The sequence below is a fragment of the Nuphar pumila genome, chromosome 2, assembly GCF_984573655.1.
Source record: "Nuphar pumila chromosome 2, dmNupPumi1.hap1.1, whole genome shotgun sequence".
Taxonomy (NCBI): domain Eukaryota; kingdom Viridiplantae; phylum Streptophyta; class Magnoliopsida; order Nymphaeales; family Nymphaeaceae; genus Nuphar; species Nuphar pumila.
Genome location: NC_143250.1, coordinates 4,356,150 through 4,372,189, shown reverse-complemented (window position 1 = coordinate 4,372,189; position 16,040 = coordinate 4,356,150).

Here is a 16,040-nt window from a genome sequence, read left to right as displayed (position 1 = left end):
GTTCAAAGGAAAAAATAACAGAAAATGATTGTACTATGGCAAATGACACTGCTCGTGATTTCTTAAATCTGCCCCCATATCTAAAATCACAAATAGCCAACTTTATTAGGATTTTTTTACCATTCACATGTGTCAACTTAACGAAGTTCACGCGATATATCAGTATGCTTGTCAGTTATAACAAACTTTTACTTAAATGTAGATTTACATGTTTTCTTTTATGGACTACATGAAGTTTGTATAACCAAATTTGTGAACCGCCTCAGACTTTTCGTAACTTCGCAAATACTAGACTAAATTAACATATATCTCATGAAGTTCGCATAACAAAATTTGTGAACCTTCTATTAAATTAAACCATGTAACTTCGTAGATATTGGACTAAAGTCGTGTATATGATACTAAATTCGTAGGATACTGTGTGAAGATCCTCAAGAGATCCGCAAATATGTAGCGATTTGCACTTAAAACTTGTTGCAAATTTTCATGAAGATCACACTCTTAAACAACTATAACAAATAAGGTACTAACAACACAACTAAGGTAATTGCAAATATGCTCTTTATATATGGATTTACTTACAAATATCAAAAATTTTATCTTTGATTGTCTAAAAATCAATTGTCCACAATGATAACTATTTTTGCATAAACAAGGGTTTTTTGTAGTTCCCAATGTGCTTCCCACCAATGACTTTTTCATCAACTATTTTTTGCTACTTTTTTACGGTGATTCATCTGTGGCACTTCATTGTCAAGTATTTCAAAATCATCAACAATGAGTTGTTCCAGTAATCACATTTTTAATAGTTGAAACAATTATTTTTTTAAGCAGTGACTTAAATCAAATTTTTTTTTTTAAACATTATCATGCGTTAGTTATTTTTGTGAAAGAATTGCATGGTTTTTGAGTTATCTTTGCATGTTCAATAACTTATTCTTTTTGTTTCAACGATTTGTATGTCTTTATCCTCCAGTTTGGTTGTTTATATGTTATATAACTTGTATTGTAAATATGATTAGGAAACTATTTGATTTTTTTATTTTCTTAACGATTCAGTTTTTTGCATTGTCAATAGGCTATTCTGTTTGTTTTTTGCAATATTTTTTCAATAGCCTATGTCCTATCTCTGTTGCCTGCTCATTTACCCATATTTTGTGTCTTGTTATTATAAAAAATTCTTAATTTGTTTAATACAATATAGAGATTAAAAAGAGTGTGTTAGAAAGGTCCACAACAACATCATCTTCTAGTGCTGGAGTATAACAGAAAAAGCCAAAAAAGCAAAATTATAAACTAGGTCATCCTAGATACTATGAAGCATATAGTAAACTTGACACGTGGATAGAGCCTCATGCTCCATTACCAAAAATCTAGGTGTCTAATATTTGCCATAAAAAATCACCCTCTATAGCCCTAGAAAATTGTGCTCAAACAACCGGCAACAAACACTTCCAATGTTTGGAAAACAACAGTTAACAATGACCCATATCTAAGGCAATATGTGCATAAAAAGGTTGAACAATTTATGGGCATAATCTTGTCTCCCAACTCAATAGTATCTAAGGAGGGAGAGGGTGACTCAATAATAAAGAAGTTTGACCCATTATCTCACTCTCAGGTTATTGTTAACTTTTATGTCCAAATAGATGAAGCTGGAGATGTGACCACTTGCAGTGGCAGTGGCAAGATAAATATGCAGAGTATGGATAATAGAGGGGATGGATTTTATTCAAGGGTTGATGAGGTACCTCAACACGGTGAGTATGCAAACCTTAAGGTTGAGGTTAACGTGGACCTTCCTTAGGAAGTGAAGGTGAGTGAGGGTCTTGTGATTAGATCAGATGCTCAAGACAAAGTTGAGGCTGGGCTGGAGAGTGCAAAGGAGGATCGTAAGAGAGATCATCCATAGGAGTCAAAGTTTGATATCTTAGAGGAGAAAGTGCAAGATCCAAGGAAGATGTCACAACAGGAAACAAGGTCTGGTGCTTGTGGACAAGTACTTTGTTCATTTGTTATTTTGTCTATACATGTTTGTAAGGTGTTTGCAATCATTGTTAATTTTATACTAAATCATTGATTATATTGTCATATATATGTGCATGTGTGAAACATGTTTTGAGGATAACTACTTTGATTCTTGTAGTTCAATGTGTAAGCATGAACTATTATTTTTTATATTATCAATAATAGTGTCGATTAACATTCCTTTATACTTAAAAAGTGCATGAATAATTTGGTTTTATTCATAATCATGATGTTAAGTTCAAGAGAAATTGGCTCAAGTTACTTGATAGTCTCAATTTTATATTAAATATTTTATGTTAATTGACTATTTAAATAATATATAGGATTACAAAAACAGAGATAAAAACAAGCAGTTTTGGCTTCTTTTTCCTTGACTAAAAGACAAAAGGGCCTTTTTTGTTTTATGGGAAGCCAAAGTATTTGAATATTACAAGTAAAAGTGATTAATATGACTAATTAAATTATTTAATCATTTCAATTAGTTGAATGTTGTTAAAGTTGCCTCTATCCATGTATGCAATTGACTAGTTGAATGTTGCTAAGGTAATCACTAATCATTTATATAATATTTGACATCCTTTTGACATTTGTAATTTCTGAAAAAAAGGGCAATATAGATGATTTTTTTATGTAATTAACATGTCTGGTTATGTTCTTATAGATTTTTCAATAAGAACGGTCTTTGTTTCGATGAAAACGAAGTTAAAATGAGTTCATAGCACACTTGACAAGTTTCAGAATTATTTTGGTCAATTCTTGATTGTTTTGAGGGTATTTTTGTGCCAAAGGACATAGTTGTCAAACTCTGAGTTGACAGAGTCAAATAGCCGCATAAGTGGATATTTGTGGTATTATTTGAATTAGTTCAATGGCATAATTATAGTCAATATATGGATTAAAAAGGGCGCTTTTGGTAAGAATTTTTTTTGGAGGGCAAAACTATTATTTCTATTGCTGCCCAGCTCAACCAACCCCATAAGGTCAGACCTGCCAGGGTCAAATATATCTTGCCACATGGCAATGTCTTGTTGTAGGTTGATTGCCTTTTGCTATGTCAACTAACCCCACTAGTGGGCTAATTAGGAGCTCATGCCCCTTGATGGATGGGATTTGGGTTGATCCTAACCTGTTCTGGACTACTTGGATCCAGTCTTGCCCAGACCCATAACTTGGTTTAGACGGCAGCCTATTTAAGCTCAAGAAGGAGACAAGTTTCTCCTCTGTCTCTCTCTTGTGCTCTTTCCCTTCACTCTCACCTTCTCCCTCACCCTTGGTGAATAACTCATATGTTCCATCATTGTCTCGTGGTGAGTTGTACCCTTATTGGAGGTTGTTGCAACCTGAACGTAGTGTGGAGGTGCCCAATCCGTGTTTGGGTTATGCTTCGGTGCAAACAACTCTTTTGTTCATGGTGTGGTAGCTGGAAGTCCTAGTTTGTGTGTGTGTGTTGCACATAGTGCATTTTCTGGACTTATACCAGTCAAATAAATGATTCAAAGTAGGTGCTCATTTTTTTGTTTCGTTGGCAATGAGTATGCTAGGACTACAGGTAGTTTTGTGATGATTTTTTATAGAAAAACATGCTTTGAATGTTTTGATGTGCTTTTATAAAAATAACATGCTTATGATCATGTTTAAAATGCTCTAAATAAGTTGAAAATTGATGGTTGATGATGTTACAGTGTTCATTGAAGTGCTTATCATTTTGAAATACTCCTAGATGTGTTGGGGTTGAATTTTAAGCGAGTTGGGTGTTTCAAACCTCGAGATTCCAGAGTTCAAGAAGAGTAGAACCAAGCTCGAAGGTCTCAAGGGTCAACTCTTGCTGTTAAGGGGTCGACTCCTGTAAAAACCACATGTTCTATTGACACAAGGGTTGATTCCTGTACATGGATTCAAGTATGGTTTGTGAAATTTTATACTAGACTTGGGCCCAACCCGAGTTCTGATTAAGACCCATAATTTTTAGTGTAAAAATGATAAAAAATATTATTTTATTGGGTATAGTCTGGGTCCGGTTCATGTAGTTCTTATTGGGTCCATGCATGGTTTCTCTTCTACTGGACCCAATTAGACTCGGTTCTGAACCCAATACCATACCTGAAAATCGATCTCAAGTCTGGTTATACCTGAGTCTGAACCAAATCTGATCCGTTGACACCCATAGTTGTAGTGCGGTTGTGAGTTGACTCATGGGTTTGGTGAGTCAACTTATAGTTGTGTGTGAGTTGACTCATTGGCTTTGGATGAGTTGACTCATACAGTTTGAGAGTTGATTCATCCTGGTTGTGAGCTGACTTTTTAGTATGTGAGTTGACTCAATAACCAGGTGAGTTGACTCAAACATCGTTCTTTTAGCACAGTTCAACTCGAGGGTTGACTCATGAACCAGAAGAGTCGACTCCTTAGTATTTTTATGCTTTGTTTAGCTCATAGTTGACTTATGAATAGATTTTGCGATGAATATGATGGATACTGTGCAATTTTTGGATAGTTTGGCTTGGGTTTTGGTGGAACCAACCCAAAGCAATTGTGCATTGGTTGGTTGGACCAATGATGCTGTATCTTTTGATCTGCACTCATGTTTTTCATTAATCTGTTAATTTAATTATAGATTTTTTGACAAGGCTTTCCTTAAGTTATGTTTTAAGAACAAAGAAATATGTTTTTGTAGCTATTGAAAAAAGCATATATGCAAATCTATATCAGTTGCTATTGCATAAAATATTCACAAACTAGTTTTCTGTAACTGTTCTATGAACTAAAATTTTAACTCCCTGTGTTCCAAAATATTTACAAATCTTATTTTTGTACATGAGAGTGAACATAAATTTAGGTTGCAAAGAAAAAAATACTGGGGCCAAAATGAATAAGCATGATTGTGCCAACACCTCCATCGCCTTCTAAGATCTCCATTTTACTCACCATATTTGGTGCAACCCTTGACAACATATGACTTAGTTTCTCTATAAATGCCTTCAACAAAATCTCCAAGCTTAGACACCAATTCCTTAAGTGCACCATCTTTTCTGATTTATAATCTTTGCTATGTCTTATTGTTAGTAGTAGAATCTTTCTTTGTTTTAGCTATGAAGGTAGATAAGGCCAATGGTTCATACACAATTTTAGTAGGGAAAATATATTGTAGTCAGCCACTACAAATACTTTCCCTTTACAAAAGATTTTGATTTTGGCTTCCCAAATGGTTTGCAGCCCTCTTATGTCCAACTAACCTGATTCCCTCCATCTATGGATGTAGGGATGCGGGCGTTGATTCCCCAGGGAATGGGGTAAGCCTACATAATTTTATGTTGTCAAGACTGTGATTGTTAGTACGACAGGATGAGCCAGCTCAAAAATGTCTCTGATCCTAGGGCAGTTTATCTGTGTAAATAAAAAAATTGGATGTAGGGATGCAAAGGGATGGATACTGTTGGATATACAATTCCAATCCGACATATTCTTTGTGGATTCAGATCCTTCATGCAAGATCCAAATATTTTCATCCAAATCATACTCGGATTTGATTAATCAGATCATTTTCATATGCAAATATCTTTTAGATTAGTATTTTAGGCTGAATCTAATTCAAATTCGAATCAAAATTTGATCCCATTGCATTTTTCATAGGCAATGAATATAATTTGGTTTTATACAAGATTGCACAACTATCGTGGTATAAAACTCATGAGTCATACTATGAAACTTTGAGAGAGGGTGATTGAGTCTAGGTTGAGGAAGGTTGTCATGATATCGGAGAATCAATTTGGTTTTATGCCTAAAAGATAAACTATGGAAGCTATACATCTTCTTAGAAAACTTATTGAGAGATACAGAGAGAGGAACAAAGATTTGCATATGTTTTTTTTTTATTTGGAGAAGGCATACGATAGAGTACCTAGGGATGTTCTCTAGTGGACAATGATGAAAAAAAGTGTTTCTCTCAAGTACATTAGTATAATTAAAGATATATATGAAGGAGTAGTAACCAATGTCCGCACTTGTGAAGGGGTGACAACCAGATTTCCTATAACGGTTGGGTTACATCAATGATCTGCATTAAGCCCTTTCCTATTTGCTATAGTGATGGATGAGCTTATGAGATCAATTCAAGAAAATATGTCATGGTGTATATTGTTTGCTGATGATATTGTTTTGATTGATGAGTCTAAAGTTGGGGTTAATGCTAAGTTAGAATTATGGAGAGAGACATTGGAAGCAAGAGGTTTTAAGTTGAGTAAGAGTAAGACAGAATATATGAAATGTCGGTTTAGTAAGCAACGAAGTAGTGATGGGAGTGTAGTGAAGCTTGGTGACCAAGAAATACCGGTGGATGACTGTTTTAAATATTTAGGATCTATCATTCAAAAGTATGGAGAAATTGATGGAGATGTAAATCATAGGATAAAGGTTGGGTGGATGAGATGAAAAAGTGCAACTGGAGTGTTGTGCGATCGTAGAATGCTATTGCGGTTGAAAGGGAAAGTTTTATAAGACGACAATTAGGCCCACTTTACTATATAGTATGGAATGTTGGGCTGCCAAGAGACATCATATTCAAAAAATGAGTGTAGCTGAGATGCGTATGCTTATATGGATGTGTGAAAATACAATAAAAGGTAAGATTCAAAACGAGGAGATACGTAAGAAGGTAGGTATTGCATCCATTGAAAATAAGATGAGAGAGAATCGTTTACGGTGGTTTGGACATATTCGGCGAAGGCCTAATGATACTCAAGTTAGAAGGATGGAGAAATGAAAAAATATATTAGTTAAAAGAGGTCGGGGTAGGCCTAAGAAGACTTGGATGGAGATGATAGAAAATGATATGAATGCTTTGAATCTCACCGAGGACATGGCATTGGATTGAAATGATTGGAGGAGAAGGATTCATGTGGAAGACCCAAAATGATTTTCTTTTTTGGTTCATATCGCCGACTCCAATTGTTTTGGGATGAAGGCGTAGTTGTTGTTGTTGTGTAATGGATATAATTTGGTTATGTTTTTACCAGATCCAATATTATCACATATAGTTTGGTTTTCAGTTCAATTTTCGCTATAAGATCATTGCATCTTTCTGGGATTCAGAGTTGGATTTGGATCAGCTGCAGAAAATTCAAATTTAGATTCTGATCAGGCATGATCCGACCCATATCCAATCAGTTTGCATTCTTATTGGATTGGACGTGTGCAGTGCCTGTAAGTACATCCGAAATACTAGGCCATGCTATTGTGTGTCGAGCAATGTCACAAATCTCAATGTTAAGATTTTCTACTAGAAACATACTGTATTTTGTGGCTATTGTGTTTTCATACCAAACACACCATTTCATATGAAATACATGGGCCCCACTGCTAGGATCGCGTGGTACATTCATTTCACCTCCCGTGGGAAAAGAGGCCCTAATCCTTACGAAAATTGGTCTCTTTTGTGTTGTGTATTCTGGTTATTATCCATTAACTTGGAGATGAAATGTTTTTTTCCTTGTGAGCATGTGGTAATCTGTATTACCAACGGGGCTTCGCTTGTCTGGCAGGAGCAATTAGTGTACGTCACGTTGTAAGTTCGAATCCCAATGGTATATGATTGTATAACTGGTAGGGTTAGGCAAAGCCCAACTTTCTCTTTTTAAAAAAAGTGGTAATCGATCATTTACAATGATTTCAGTTAATATCTTTTTGATCGATCCAATTTAGGTTTGCCCTATGGTGTTAAGAAGGCAAGAATCATGTGATAGGTGGCTTATTGACTGCGGGATTATTGAAGTGTTTGGGAAGAACTTTCTTGCTCTAGGGCCTGTTTGGGTTAGGTAGCTGGGGTGGGCATTTATGGAGTTTATGCATTTGAGGAAGTGGCAGATGCTTTGCCAGCTACCACCTGGTGGTAGCTGCCAAATCCATAGTGTAAATACAAAGGAGAAAGGGCCTCATTCCCATCCCAAATGCATAAATGTTCATCCAAGCGCCGAGATTCCAAACGGGATTACGAGCATTTGGCCAAGATTTTGCCCCCGGAATACCAAATGCATAAATTCCCATCCTAGCGCCGAGATTCCAAACAGGCCCCTAGTGTTGATGACAGAGAGCATTAGAGTTGCATCTCTGAATTTTTTGTTTGAACATCAACTGGTTGATTAAATTGAATTTTTTGATACTTAGATTCTTAGGAATGTGTTTCATGTATGATAATGAGGCCTAATTATATTAGTTGTTTGACAAAGATTTTTCCACGGGAACACCAAATTCATAAACACTCATCCCATCGCTTAGATTTCAAACAGGGCCTTAGATTCTTGGAAATGTGTTTCATGTAAACTAGCATTATATTACAAATGAGGAGAGCCTTGGGATGTTGTATTGGAAAAACAATACCTGGGTCCTGTAAGGATTGCGGCTCAATCCATGCCCAATAAAATAATATCTTTTAATGTTTTTTTACATTAAAAAATGTGCAGATCTTAATCGGGTCAGACTCGAGTCTGGTATGCAATTTCATAAAAGGTACCAGGCTTTGACAAGATTCTCAATTGGCCCTCCTTATTTATTACCAACGTGGATCCTATCGGATCTGGTAAAGTCTGGATTGGGTCACATCAGACACGTTAACACCTTAATCGTGATATAGGATTCAGATACAGCACTTCATCGGGTCTTATTCTGACCCAGAACCGCTGAGATACGCCAATGTATCACTTAGAGTTCGGACAATGATAGGGTTCCACGGTACGATCCAGCTTGTTTGCACCTAGGGTAGGGCTGCCAAAGGGTTGGATCTGGTTCAGATCCAGGTGAGTGAGTTGGAACCTGGATCTGACTCGGGTTTGTCATAAGAAAAACCATACCCGGATCCTATAAGGACAACGTGAACCAGACCTGATAAAATAATATTTTTATCATTTTTATATTGAAAATTAATGGGTATTAATAAGAAGTTGAGTTGGACCCGTGTCTGGTATGAAATTTCACAAGCCATTCTATATACTAATCGTACCCATCTGACCTAGTTTCTAGTCGGACTTCCTTCTTTATCACCAAACACTAACCCTATAGGGTTTGATACGGATCAGTCTGACTGAAATCTGATTCATGTATCCAATTAGTATATGAACTTGAGTATGGTTTGTGAAATTTCATACCAGACACAGATTCCTATTAAGATCTGCGATTTTGAAATGTAAAAGGTAAAAAATATTAATTTATCGATATATATTTTTTTCTTATAAATGAATCAGATCGGACCCGAGACCGGACATAGTACCAGCACCTCAAGTTAAACCCGGGTTCGGTTCCATCAGGGTCCGAATCAGATCCGACCCGTTGACACCTGCACCGACATACCACAAAAAGGAAAGCGAGAGTCGGGAAGAAAAGATCAAAACGACCCAACTGGCAGAAGAACTCGGTCACTGTGTTCCCTTCACGCTCTCCACCGACCCAATGGTTCTCTCATTCGTTAAAATTAGTTAGAGAACGAGAGAATGCGGGAAAGCAAGAAAACCCTAGAAAACTAGGGTTTTTTGAAAATGGCGGATGCATACGGCACGGCCGGTGGCGGAGCACCCTTCACAGCCGGTGACGCCGGAGGGCAATCAAAGGCAGCTCCGACATGCTTTTCGGCATCAGAAGGGACGCGGTTGGCCAAGATTGCAACTTCCGTCTGCTTTGTTTTCAGCCACTTGAGCTCTGGTAGCTCCCGCTGACTGGTTCTTGTCAAGGGAATCTATAGCATCGACCTCGTTGATTTTGGAGGGGAAAGTCCATTATGTTTCCAGAGGGTCGTGATCCTTCTGGTATCTTGAGAAGTGAGAACTAATCTTTGGCTAAAAGTCGCCCAAATGCTACGTGTCTCAAGCTAATCGATGTCGATTGTCTTGATAAATTTTGGTTGTCTATTTCTTTTGCTGTCAATGAGATGAACGAAGAGAATATTATTGTCTGCTAATTTTATGGGATTTGATCGATGAAATTGCTTACTCTACTATGCAGTTTAGGGAGAGTGTCACATCATGGGTGTGCTTGTTCTATATCCTATTGCAGTGGGTTATGATGCTCAAGGTTAACCACGAGAAATAATCTTTGGCCAACAGACTAAATACTAATGACGATTCTCACGATCAGTGGGTTATGATGCTCTTTGGTTTTTTTCCCATATCAGGAGAATCTATTTGTTATTTTGGAGGTGTTTGATGTCGATGTAGATGATAGCCTGGTGAAATCCTTAGAATCGGGATTCTCTTCAGGTGGCAGTAAGGATTGATGAATCCATGTTGAGTGGCATCTTGTTCCAGTATGTCTTGCTGTGATGAATGTTATGGGCTTGTGATCTGGGATCGATGTTCAATGCTTGCCTAGGTCTAGTGGAGGTGATTTCCTAGCAATGCTTAGGTGTGTGGATTCCTTCAGTTTGAGCATGCCTAAGAGACTAGGCTCTTAGCTCTGCCAGATTTACTTTACCACTTATTCACTTTTCTGATAGATAGACTGTTAAAATATGTTGAAAGTAGAATACAGGACTAAGAAAAAAAAAATCTACTGATTCTGTAGGCTCTTCTCCATGAACTTGGCTAAGAGAAAAAGCTCTAGTGATTCTGTAGGCTCTTCTCCATGAACTTAGTAAATTATGAAGGCAGTTTTTTTTCAGTGACTGAAGAAACACTTTCTAAGACGGCTTTTTTCCAATAAAATACTGTGGTTAGCCACAAGTCTTCCGTAGCATGTCTGAATAGTTTCGCCATTCTGCTAACAGGTAAGCACGAATAATTCCTTTAATCTCTATTGGGCAAATTTCATGTTCCATTGTTCATCGACAGTAGCTTAAACAAACCCTGGCATCACAGCAACTCTGAGACGGTCAACTTTTCTGCACGCCCATGTCCAATGCTCAGTTAGTGGTTTTTATTGGGTTTCATGTTGTCATTTATATCCTTCATCTGTATCAGTGTTGGTGTCACTTGGGTGATTTTACACTGTTTTAATGAGAAAAATAAAAGATGCCAACGCCGATGAGTGGTGATCTTGAACGAATCAACAGATCTAGAGTGTTGAGGCATTGGCCACAATCGATCTGTGTATTCTTAAGCTAAAATGCTGGGTGGGATCCACTTATGTTACTTTACTACCCAATATTTGCAGGACTAAGCTGCTTATTTTTTCTGCTTTTTTTATAGGCATGATTTATATTTTCTTGACAAAAAACACATTGATAAAAAATGTCTACATTGATCTAGTATAAATGGTTAATGTCTTTCATTGTTTTGGATCTGTTGAACAATTACCTGATCGACAGATATAGCACAACAGATTTTGGTTTATGAGTAATTTGTCTGTCCTCCCTAATTTTATATAATATAAAAGTCAGTTTCTCATTGAACCACTTTGATCCAAAGCGTGTTTACTAGTACATAGATGATGATCAACACGTTTGCAGACTCAGATTCAGCAAAGAACGCCTACAACTTTGAAAACTGAGTGGCCCATGCATCGGGGCGTTCTATCCTGGTTAGAAGGAACCAATTGTATGTGTGTGTGTATGCACGTGCAGTTATTTCCTTCCTTCCCTTCCTTTGCATATTATATTTTTTAGCTTTTTATTTATATATATATATATATATATATATATTTTTTTTTTTTTTGAAACATTATGATTTTAGTGAAATGTAGTTTTATTAAGTCAGCTATTCATCGTACTGTAACAATTAAAAAACAGAAATACAACACATACCCGACTTAAGAGTGGATACTTAACATTAGTTACCATCATAGGAGAAACCTTCAGTACAACCATGACCAGACTTTTCTATCTACAGACTGTTCAGTCATGAGTGCCCTACAATATGGTTCAGTTATTTTACGAAGGAATTACATTAATCACATTTTAGGCCCATTTTGGAATCTGGTAGCTGGGATGGGCGTTTATGCATTTGGGATGGGAAGTGAGGCCCTTTCTCCTTTGTATTTACACTAAAGAATGGATTTGGCAGCTGCTGCTGCTTCGAATGCATAAACGCACATGATTCCATCCCAGCTACCAGATTCCAAACAGGGCCTTGAATTTCTCTCCTGTACATCATGCCAGTTCCACTGGTGGTGCTTTCCGAACCACTGTGGCACTGCTTTCCGAGCTGAGGTTTGATGAACAACTATTGGCTGTAAAACACAGGAAAATCCAACCATAAATAATACCACACATGCATCAGGGTTCCTTTAGATTCATGTGATCTAGTGCTGAACGTGTGGTCCAATTTAATACAAACCAAAGAATGTTACTGTTGACATGTTGCAAATCTTTTTGAAAGAAAGGCGCCAATATTCAAGCAATAAACCAATAAGGCTCCATTTGGAAACTGGTAGGCAGATGGAGATTATGCATTTGAAGAAGTGGTAGCTGCTAGATCTAACACCTCTACGAGGTGGTGGCTATCAATTCCATTCTTTAGTGTAAATACAAAGGGGAGAAAACCCAACTTCTCATCCCAAATGCATAAACACCCATCCCAGTTACCAGATTTCAAACATCCACCATGAAAGCAGTTTGACCAAGTTTTTACCAATTGCATTAACTCAAGCTCCAGCTACTAGTTTCCAAACGGAGCCTAATATCTTTTGGATAGGAGCTGAAAGTTGTTTCAGAGTTTGAAATCAATGACAGTTTTGACAGTAAATTCAGTACTTCAGAAACTATATTGAAAAGTATATGAAACTAATTGCTCGTGAGCTGTTGAGAATAGATTCCAACCATAAATGTGCTAATGTTATTGGCAGAAGATGCCCCTGAAATCAGGGCAGCTAACAACGGTTGCGATCAGTAGTCACCTGAGAGCCATGCCATCCTGAGCTAGTTAGGAAAGAGATTATGCAACCTTAGGTCCAGCGGTAAGGTCACTGAACGTAGTAGTTCCAATGAGAAAAGAAGCCCTAAGAAATGAGACAGAATGGTATTTGCTGAGGCCTGCAAAATCATAAAAATATATGGGCACTTTTCAGATAGAAAAAGCACCAGATCAACAGAAATGGTTATGTTAACAAGAACAAAGCATATTTCTTGACCAATGAGGAACTTTCGCAAAGTTCATTCTGGATCCAGAAGAGAAAATGAAAATATTGTAGTTTCCATGATCCATAATTTAAGAAGTTGTTGATTGTTTACATCTTAACAAGCCCTTGGAATAGCTAAAGAACGTACTAGATTCAAGTGCTCAACTTTTCTCCTTTTTTTTTCCTTTTCTTCTTAATGTTGTCTTTAAGCGGTTTCTTGAAAGACAAACCAAGACAGAAGCAACAAAAAAATGCAACCATTTTTAGCATAACTGGTTTTTCAAAATGGAAAGTTTAAGGCTTTAAGCTATACATGTATTGAGGAGCACATACTTTGCTGGGAAAAAAGTTGGTCAGAGTACCCAAAATTAGTGTCATTTGCATGCCCAACACGTTCATTATTTGCTGAAAAAACAAAACAGGTTATATGTCCCCCCCCCCCCCCCCCCAACCCGAACACGCAGGTGCGTCTTTGGGGATTCGAATGAGCGCCACGTATGTAAGCACGTGGGGCTCGTATCCTTGTGTGTCAGCATCAATTATCATCAGAGTTCGGTGCAGTTGCAAAGACTTAAGTACCCTTTCTCGTCATTCCCGTCATGAAACGATGATTCTAGAAAAAGACAAAAATGTCCTCTATCTAGAAAATGGAGGATGATCTTAACTCTTTAAAGTCCAAACATTCTATTTTCGCCCTAAACAGTAAACTTCTCTACTGTAACAAAAGCTTCGCTCAATATTTTGCCCTTAACATTCTGGATCACCCTTTGACAATGCACCATCTGCTGTAACAAGAGCTCCTTTTGATGACACACCCTTTGTTGTCGTCTACTACCATCAGAGCACCCTTTGCCATCATCTGTTGTCGTCGGAGTACCCTTTGTCGTCGTATGCTGCCGTCGGAGCACCCTTTGTCGTCGTCTATTATCGTCGGAGCACCCTTTATCATCGTCTGCTCGTGAGAAATAGTAGAACTACTAGAGAAATCAATATTTTGTCTATTGTTCATCATGATACCAAAGTGAAAGCATCAAACTGAATAAACAGAGAATAACGATTTACAACAGATATAATGATGACAACATCAAACTTAGTAGACAGAGAGAAACAATTTGCAACAGAGATCAGATCAAAGCGTAGCGATTTATAGTAGAAATCAAATAAAAAAATAGTGATTTAAAGTAAAAATCAGATCATGAGTAACGATTTACAGTAAAGATCAGATAAAAGAATAACAATTTACAGTAGAAATCAGATCAAAGAGTAGCGATTTATAATAAAGATCAAATCAGAGAGTTACGATTTACAGTAGAAATCTGATCAGAGAGTAACGATTTATAGTAAAAATCAGATCAGAGAGTAGCGATTTACAATAAAGATCAGATCAGAGAGTAGCGATTTACAGTAGAAATCATATCAGAGAGTAACAATTTACAGTAAAAATCAGATCAGAGAGTAGCGATTTACAATAAAAATCGGATAAGAGAGTAACAATTTACAGTCGAGATTATATCAGAGAGTAGTGATTTATAGTAGAAATCAAACCAGATAGTAGCGATTTACAACAGAGATTAGATCTGATTTCTATTATAAATCGATACTCTCTGATCTGATTTCTACTATAAATCGCTACTCTTTGATCTGATCTTTACTGTAAATCGCTACTCTCTGATCTGATTTATACTGTAAATTGTTATTCTTTGATCTGATTTCTACTGTAAATCGCTACTCTCTGATCTGATCTCTACTGTAAATCGCTACTCTCTAATATGATTTCTATTGTAAATCTCTATTATCTGATTTGAGTTTTACTGTAAATTGTTACTCTCTGGTCTGATTTCTACTATAAATCGCTGCTATCTAATCTGATCTCTGTTGTAAATCATTGCTATTTGTCTAATCAGTTTGACACTGCCACCATTATCTCTGCTATAAATTGTTATTCTCTGTCTACTCAGTTCGATGCTTGCACTCTGGTATCATGATGAACAATAGACAAAATGTTGATTTCTCTGGTAGTTCAACTATTTCTCATGAGCAGACGACAATAAAGGGTGCTTTGATGGTAATATACAACGACAAAGGGTGCTCCGACAGCAGTAGACGACGATAAATGATGCATCGTCAAAGGGAGCTTCTGTTACAACATATAGTGCGTTGTCAAAGGGTGATCCAAAACCTAGACTCGTGGAAATGTGGACTCACGAGAATGTGAAAAGCTATTTATGGGAGGGCATTTCTGTCAAACACATATCTATCTTTTAGAGACTCCTATTTTTACAGAAGAGATCACAAAAACATCCATATCGTTCATCATCAAGTTTATTTTCTGCTGCAAAGCGATTCTATGTGCAGCTGAGGATACATCCTCTCAAAATAAATGAGCTCATTAGTAATGACAGCCCACTACACCATTTTCTTCAGACTGAGGTTGATTCTTAGAAACTCTAGCAATGGTGTACTCTTGAGAATATACTTCACAAACTTCAGCTCAGGCAATGTCCCCTTGAAAGAGCCGATGGGCTACATGATAAATCACTTTTACGATGTAGGAACAAACCCAAAAATATTTTGTAACACAAAAGCAAGAACGAGAAAAAGACAATGTATTATAAAACAAGTTAAAAATCAAAGCAATGATAAGAATTGCGAGAATATGCAAAGCTATTCACGGGAAAACATTTTCGTCAAACAAATATCTATTTTATGATAAAATATTTTTGTCAAACACATATCTACCTTTTTCATATCTTATTTTATTATAAAATCATCATACATAACATTGACATATGAATTATAGTGGATCCCAAGATATTCCTTGGTACACACCCGAACAGGTGAATTTGTCTTTCAGGGAGAACACAACACCCTGAATTGGTATATGTTCTCAAGCACATTTTCCAATATTGAGCCTTTATCATGGAGACAAGATAACCATGCATATGTACCAAAACACTTACCTATGTTGGATAAGAGTG